At 37.5% G+C, this 7,380-nt stretch overlaps 1 long non-coding RNA gene across 1 annotated transcript; it reads right to left on the bottom strand.

Moving 5' to 3' along the window:
- Window positions 1–1,427: 1,427 nt before the first annotated feature.
- Window positions 1,428–5,792, bottom strand: LOC137176111 (uncharacterized). The gene is made up of 3 exons (XR_010925805.1): window positions 4,492–5,792; window positions 2,817–2,908; window positions 1,428–2,272 (listed from the first exon to the last, which is right to left on the bottom strand). It is a non-coding gene; the product is annotated as an uncharacterized lncRNA (long non-coding RNA).
- Between the last annotated feature and the right edge of the window lie 1,588 nt (window positions 5,793–7,380).

Raw genomic sequence — 7,380 nt, 5'->3', positions numbered from 1 at the left:
CATGGCTGTTTTGAGTGACAGGTCCGCCAGCCGCTAGGTGGCTTGTTTCAGCCATTCGGCCCACCTCTTTGCCCATTTTTGATTGGCTGGGAGTTAGGCAGAGTCACGTACTGCCAAGATGGCGACGGCTGGAGGGGCTCGCTTTGAGCTTCTTCAGAAACCAACGGGTGACGTCACAGTAACTACGTCCATATTTTTATACAGTCTATGTGGTGTACGCAACATGGTCTAATTCTGTCAGTTAAAAAAATGCAGTAATTCATGGAATAAAGTTAATTTTACTTGTACTCCTGCCACTGTTAAAAACCTAGTAAAATGCAAAATGTCTTAAATAAGTGGAGGGAGTCATAAATACTTGCTAACTTAAAGAAATAATGTGTTGAATGATGTTTTTCCACCCTTAAAGCTGGAGTCCAGGACTTTTGTCTCCCCCTTCTGGCAGTGAGACACGTACTCTGTCGCTACTGTTGTGGCTGTAAAACGGTGGATAATTTGTTTTGGGTGTCACAGAACCCCTGTGAAATGACTTGTTTCACTATCAGAATTTGATCCATTTGGTCCAATAACATCTGGAAAGTCTAGAAGAGCCTCACGATTAAATTATTTCATCCCCGCCTGGTGTAAGTCTCTAGTGCCCATAGATTATATGCTCAGTATGCATTCATCCAGCCAGCATGGGAGTCCTGCACTACAGGTGTAAAATCAAATAAAGGATGTGTATGGTTATGAACTATGGGTGGTAATTTAATGCAACACATTTGCAGCAAGTACACAAATAATTTATTGTACTTTGGAATTTTCACTGAATCAACTCAGTGACACATTAAGGCACTTCGAAACTTTCTTGTAAAGGAACTGTAAGTTATAAATTTAACAATATGAAAACCATATCTAGGTCTTCAACTTTCACATAATATGTCATCACATTGTGTAGGTGTTATCAGACACGTGCTGTATATAAATACAACTCAATGTAAATTACCAGAAGAAAGATTTAATGTATTTTAAATGTATTACAAGTATCCAAATTGTATGATAGTATCAGTGGAAACTTTGTGATCTTCTACTATTATAAGTTTAAATAATGTTTGATCACACATCAGAGTTTGTAAAAAAAAAAGATCAGTTGATTTATATGACAAACTGGTTTAAAGTTGTACGTAAATGTGGGAAACATTAGGTCAGTTGTATTATACTCAGCTCTTTCTTGTTGATCCTCTGTAGGTCAGCGGAGATGAAAAAGACTTCATTAGAAAATGAGGGATGTTTGCAACACTTGAGCCCGGCCGTATGATCTATGATACATTTAATAATGTGTGATCCGTCCGTTAAATTTGTTTTCTAAAATGCTACTCATGCTCCATTAGCAAGGCTTTGAACTTGCGATAATTCTCTTGACAGTATATATATATATATATATATATATATATATATATAGGGCAGAGTCTATCTCCTCATTTAAATCTCTTAAAAAACAAACTTTTATAGTCCAACCTTCCTGTGATCCTTCTATCTTACCTTTCCCAAACAAGTTGTTTTATTGTTATGTTTTATTGCTGTGTTTATATTTTCTTGCGTTATTTTATTTATTGTTTTATTAATGGTGCTATTGTTCTTATTGTTTTTTACGATTAACACTTCCATGATTCCTGTTGTTTTTACCCTTGTAAACCTTATTTTGGAAAAGGTGCTATAAAAATCTGTCTGTTGGCTCTTTTGCTACATGTGACTTCCAGTAAATTAAATATTGCCAGCCTTGGCCTTCTACCAGTACATCTCACCATAATGAATCTTGAAGAATCAGGGTAAGATTGCCAGCATTAGTTGGTCACTTCATAACATACTTGACATTATCAAAAACATCTTTCACCCGAATGAATAATCCTGTAAGTATGCAGTAAGTACTCGCACTTAATAATGTTGTTTTCAGGATTAAGCAAAACAAAGCAGAGTTTTGGAAACAACATTAAATCTAATCGAAGGCTGCAGATTACCACCCCTATCTGCAACCAGCCCTCAGGGTGGACAAAATATGTATCAGCTTAGTAAAAGAAGAATTTATGGCAGAGCTGTTGCATTAGATTTTACAGGTGTTCCTAATAAAGTGCTTGGTGAGTGTATGTTTCACCGTGAAAGTCAGTCTTGGTAGGTTAGAGTTAGAAACTCAGAAAGCAGACATGTGAAATCCCAGCAAAACCATCCAAGGTGAGTGACCTGACATCCAAAGCTGACTTCCCTGGTGTCTCACAAGCTCTCTCATCCTCTGGAAACTCTGTAATAAAAGAAAATATTTTGTTAAGTTTAAAACAGATGTCTTAGATAAAGACTGCATAAAAAAAGAAATGACTACGAAGTTAATCTTTCCTCTTTACCTTGATGGTGGTGTAGGAATCATAGCTTTAGTTTTTACTAACTAAAGTTCTCCAACTTTAGTGGCAAAAAGATCATTTGACCAATTAAAACAAACTTTAGTCATGGTATATAATATTTAGTGTCAAACTGTCTGAAGTCTGTGATCCCAGACAACACTTATATCTCCCCTGGTGATTCTGCTCTCACTGCTGGATCATAAAAAAAAAAAAACATTTGCTGTATATTTAGCATCATCATTGTCCTAAAATGGGCAGTCTACCTAAAAAAAGGGGGGCTACAGTTGCTTCACTGTTTACCCAGTCTGGATGTGAACACAATAAAACTACTGAAAACCAAGTCATCACTTTGTTTTCAGTCATTGTTTCATTTCAAATCAAATGTGCCGGAGCCAAAACAACCTAAATGTGTCACTGTCTAAATGATGGATCATACTCTCTACTTACCAGCTGCTAGTTTCCCCCTGTCTGTTTCCAGGTTATCCTGGTGCAGTCGTAGGGTTAGTTTACGCATCAACCTATTTATGGAGTAACCACACCTGTCAAATAGGGACACATGATATTTATTATATTATTTAGAACATTGCTTTACTTTGTAGTCTGCATGCACAAATACATTACTGGTAATATACACACTGGTGAACACAAAGATCAACTAGAGCTTAATAAATCAGCAATGCATGTCAAAACACCCTTAATCCTTAAATACATAACTGAAGAGAGTCCAGTTAACTCACTTCTATCATTAATGTAGACATTTCACACAGACTTAGAGGAGCAAACATCCAAATGTGGCGCAAAACAGCTGATAATAACAAATGACTAACGTTAGCATACAACAGCAATTTGTTAGCTACAACCGCTAGCATTGTTAGCGTTGGTAATCTTCTGAAGCTAACAGTTAGCTAAAAAATTTAAATTTAAACAATTTATACAGTGTTTGGTTAGAGATGTTAACTCGATAAGGTCATGCGCACAACGAGATCACAAACACACATATAAGTTTGACTTTAAATGGCTCTAAATGGTGCATCTCAGTAAAACACTTCCTTGTTCAATTTTCATTGTACAAGTTGGATAATGGAACAAGCTGATGCTTTGGTTCTTCTTTTGCATAGCACATCTTAGGACAATGAAATTAGGAAATAACCCGAAAAATGGGATTTTTCATTATACAACGTGAATAACTGCAGATGAATTATACGTCATGCATGGACCTTCTAGTTCTCGGGAGCCTGAATGTGCTCAGCAGATTTCACGCCAATCCATCCAGTCCTTTCTCAGAAAATGTGGCGACAAACAATCAAATGGACAGATACACAAAGGGGAGAGCATAATGTCCTTGGCAGATGATTGTAAACACTCCAAAGCAATTGGTGTCCAAGGCTTTTAAACAGACAATGACAACTGGAAAACTACAAATGCCCAGTAACAATGACCACAACATCTGGTTTTAGCTAAAATAGGAAGTTTGATCACATTTCAAAGTTCAAGATGTTAACCCTGTTCTTCCCATTAAGCAGCACTTGGAGGCGTGAGGTGAGTGAAAGCTCTGCATCTGCAAAAGTCTAAAATCTACTTTATAAAATGAAAGTGCATGTGGTATTTCTATACTGTATCTATTATGAGGGATAAAATGCAAATGCAATAACTTGACTACATGTTGACTACATGCTCTAGATATTTACAATATATTTTGATGGAAATGCATCTGGTTGTCTTTCTGTAAATGCTAAGAAAATAAATATAATCAAATCAAATGTGTTAATTGCATTCAGTGATGTTCCTCTTCTTTCTGAACAGTCCTGCAGTGAACACAGCAGCAGAGGTTTTGGGTGAGCAGCAGCCACATACAAATCATGTAGACTACTTCACTTATTTTTCCTTGAGTGCATTTTTATTCAGAGTGAATTTGCAGTGCAGTTTTCTTTACAGTGGATCCATTTCCTGTGTTGTCTCTGATGTGCGACAGAGTGTCCATGTGCTGGGATGTGCTATCCCAGCTGAGGTACAAACCGTTGTTCCTTCAAAATATCGAGTTCTGTTGTTTGAAATGATTTTGGAAGATGTCGGATGTGTTTGAAATTCGTTTGAAAAAGGTTTTGATCATGCTGTCTCTTACCTGCTTAAAGCTGAGCTGGTGATCTGGTGGAGAAGAAGAAATGTAAAACCCAAATGTTCATTTAAGGTCATGAGAGAAAGATAATAATAGTAATAATATAAAGATAATAATCACAATGTCAGGCAGTGAACTCTGGACTTTCAAATCTTTCAAATCTGTGGTAAATAATACCTATACCTAATATACCTTCTTAAATCAGAGTAATCAAATGCACAGTAAAAAAAAACTGGAGATACATCAAATCAATACTTGGCAGAGTATTTTATAGCTAATTAGTAAGCTACATAATTAGTTTCATGCACTTTTTTCCTCATAAAATAACTGCTGTATTTTAGAGGCCTCAGCTTGGCCCTTAACCAAAAAAACATTTCAATAACAACTTATCTCAAACTAGCCAACTTCATCAGAAAACTGAAACCAAATTGAAGTAGAAATCATAATTAGAAATAAAAATTACCATGAAAAAAACAGATGAAGCTTCCAAAACGCTTGCAATATTAATACTCTCTCACACAAGATGAAGCAGAGGAAAGAAGTTTTAAAAAAAAAATTTAAAAACACACTCTTTCATTCACCATGAACACACACACACACACACACAAAACCTGATCTTCTTGCGTCTGATGTAAGAATTGACGTTTTCCCTGAGACCCTTTCTCTAATCCGGCTGATTTGATAAGGAATCTCATTCCCCCTTGCGAGGCCACGCTGAGGGACCATCCGACAGATCTGACTCCACTTCATACTGCCCTGTCAATGCTATCTCCCATTGCTCATGGCAACCAGTCAGGAAATAAAGCCTGGGCGCTGGGGGAGGGTAACCATTGCGGCCGCAACATTGGCCCCTGCGGGACCCTCTCTGGGAAGGGGTCTGTGAGACCCGAGCCGATCGATTCTTATCGACAAAGGCGGTAATTACATTTCATTAGCTTTCAGCGCTAATCCACATGGCCCTACTGGGGATATGAAGCGAGAGACAAAGAGAATGAGAAGAAGAAAAGAATAATGGAAGTAGCAGAGAGACAAAAATACCATCAAGCTTAATTACAGGTTGTTTGTTTCAGGAATTTTTTAAGATCTACATGCAGTTTAAGGTGATTTTTTTTAGGGATTTTACTGCTGACGGGCTAACCTGAGGACCTTGTTATCATTCTTATCATTATTCTTATTAATGGTTCAAAAAAGTTCAAATTAAAAACAAGACGCTCCCATTGGTGTCTCCAAAGTCTAAACTTAAAGAAAGAACTTTTGTATTCAGTACTTCATAGTCCGTAAATAAAAACATAAAGTCCCCATTGGCTGTCAAACACATAAAGCAAGGGACTCCAAGGATTGATACAAAATTTAGAGAAAACATGCGGATCCGGTTTTACTTAACTTTTAATCTTCTCCTTGCCATGTATTGAAATTTGCACGATGCACGCTTAACCATCCAATCACGCCTAAGAAGACCCAAAAGGGAGAAATCCTCTGTATGGGCAACAACGATGCATGAAAGTAAGCATCTTGTGGGGCATCCTGGTACTCAGGTGGTCTAGAACTTGTGCCATGTGGCCACAGTATCCCCAAATTGATAACAACTGTCTGTTTCTCTGCTGTGAGCCTTCATCCAGTGGCCTGATATCAAAGATGGGTCTCATATCTCTGGTCTACTTGGAGAGTTCAATTCAACTCAGCGTTATGGCCCATTACTTTAAGGTCCACCTTCCTGAAATTTGGCCTAAAAGTAGTGACTGACCACAGGGAACGACATCTGCTTTGAATAGTGGACATTCAAGAGTCCATTTGATACGTTGTCAAGTTGATCTGGACAGCAATCAAACTTGAAAAGTTATTTTTTTAATCATCTGTTTTCAGTGTTCAGTGGTCATGATGTCCTCTGTCTGTACGCCATCTGCCTTGGCATTCTCTGCTGGTTTTAAAATCCATTAGTATAAGGGTTCTCGGCCAACGGGACCGCTGACGACAGTTTCAACCACACTTAACCCTTGGACCAAAGATTCAACCATACTGAATTAAATACTAATTCATCATCTTTTTCTGTCTCCTTTCCATACTCCCTCCTCCTCTTTTCTCTTATCCTCTCCTCTCTACTTTCCGTCCACCCCTGAGGAGCATGTCAAAATGTTAATTTCCCTTAAATTACTTGCCATAACAGAGCAGATATGGGCAATGAGGAAGAAATAGAGTTATTTCTCTAAAGGTGAAGTAGTGAAAGAGCTGTAAGTGCATTTTTTTTTACTCCAGTCTTCTCACAGATAAAGCTTGTTTTCTCCACAGCCTTCTTTTTTTTTTTAAAATTTTGGTATCATTTTGCTCATTAGCAGGAAGCTAGGTAATAAGTTCAAGAGCATCGGCAAGCCTTTAATTAACATTCCTGCCCATTTACCATGAGCTGTGGAAATAAATTGATTCATCAGACCCACAAAGAATTTATGATCTTTTAGTCTCTTCGGCCATGACAAGCACTCAAGATTATGGCTTGTCTTTGCAGTACAGTTTAAAGCAATTAATGTTGCTTTGTGGAAGAACTATTAGCAAAAATTTCTATAAGGTCAAAGTTGAACTGCTCTGCTTATTGACGGGGGCATGTATCTCAAATTAAAATCTTCCATGAACACTCAGACTGAAGATAATTATCTTTCGGACTTCCTTCTTTCCATTTTGCCATTCTTTTTTTTTTTTTTTAAATTTTCTTAGATTAAGATTTGATTTCAGATCATTCAAATTAATAACTGAGGGTTGGAGGTGTCTGTGAAGATTCTCAGTCATCCAGGTCATCGTATATCCAGAAGGGCTAACTCAAGGGCAACTAGACTTTCTTTAGTTTCTTCAAGACGTTTTGCCTCTCATCCAAAAGGCCCCTTCAGATCTGACTGATTAGTTGGG

Source organism: Thunnus thynnus, chromosome 23, assembly GCF_963924715.1.
Source record: "Thunnus thynnus chromosome 23, fThuThy2.1, whole genome shotgun sequence".
Lineage (NCBI taxonomy): Eukaryota > Metazoa > Chordata > Actinopteri > Scombriformes > Scombridae > Thunnus > Thunnus thynnus.
Note: the sequence above shows the minus strand (reverse complement) of the source record. Positions and strands in the feature narration are given on the sequence as shown.